Source organism: Odocoileus virginianus, chromosome 32 (genome assembly GCF_023699985.2).
Source record: "Odocoileus virginianus isolate 20LAN1187 ecotype Illinois chromosome 32, Ovbor_1.2, whole genome shotgun sequence".
NCBI lineage: Eukaryota > Metazoa > Chordata > Mammalia > Artiodactyla > Cervidae > Odocoileus > Odocoileus virginianus.
Window position 1 is genome coordinate 632280 of NC_069705.1, and position 906 is coordinate 633185.

At 52.4% G+C, this 906-nt stretch overlaps 1 non-coding gene across 1 annotated transcript; it reads left to right on the forward strand.

Moving 5' to 3' along the window:
• Positions 1-579: 579 nt before the first annotated feature.
• On the forward strand, positions 580-652 carry TRNAG-UCC (transfer RNA glycine (anticodon UCC)). The gene has a single exon. It is a non-coding gene; the product is annotated as a tRNA-Gly (tRNA).
• The last annotated feature ends 254 nt before the right edge of the window (positions 653-906 follow it).

Sequence of the window (906 nt, forward strand, 5' to 3'; positions counted from 1 at the left end):
TGGCAAACAAACAATGTGCAGTCTTTCTGTGCCAGGCCTTTCCCTCAGCCCCAAGAGCACTGGTCTGCCGGGGCAGCTGCACCATTAATGGCCCATATGGAGGAGCTGCAGCCCACTTATCTGTAAAGGATGCGGCCGGAGAGACTGACAATAGGCAGCAGCGTGGCTGCCCTGGGGAGGATCCCATTTGGAAACCAAAGCAGGGGCCCGGAGTCCTGCAGTCACCCCACCAGCGGCCCAGCCCACCCCTGGCAGAGAGAGCCAGTCGCCACGGGGCAAATCTGCTGACTTTGGTGCAGAGGAATTGCTAATCAGATTTTCAGCCCCCTACCACACACACACCACACACAAACACACACACACATGCCACTTCCCCCACCTCAAGCAAAGCAGCACAACCAGCACCCCTGCCCTGAAGTCAGAAAATATCTCTGGAGACAGAGCAACAGGAAAAATACAACAGAAGCAAAACAAACCCAGACTTCTCCATAAGAAAAGGGCTTCTTCTGTACTAAGGACAGTAATGCCTGTCCTCCTAGTGCACCAGAATGTCTGTTGTAGAAATGAAGCTTTGTGACTTCCCCTGTGGTCCAGTGGTTAAGATTCTGCGCTTCCAATGCAGGGGTCGCAGGTTCAAGCCCTGGTTGGGGAACTAAGATCTCACTTGCCAAGTGCTACGGCTAAAAAAAATCTTAGAAGTGAACCTTTTCTTCTTCCCTCTTCTGTCACAGCCCTGTGACTGCCTGGCACTGATATAATGATCCTTAAAGAATCAGATGGGAAAATGATGAAACACATCCCTGGGGAGAGAAGAACGCTGGGAAGGCAGAAACGAGCCTGAGAGGGATTTGACGCAGTGGTCTTTCCACAGGCTGGAGGGCTAGTGACAGCAAAGCAGCCTTGGGG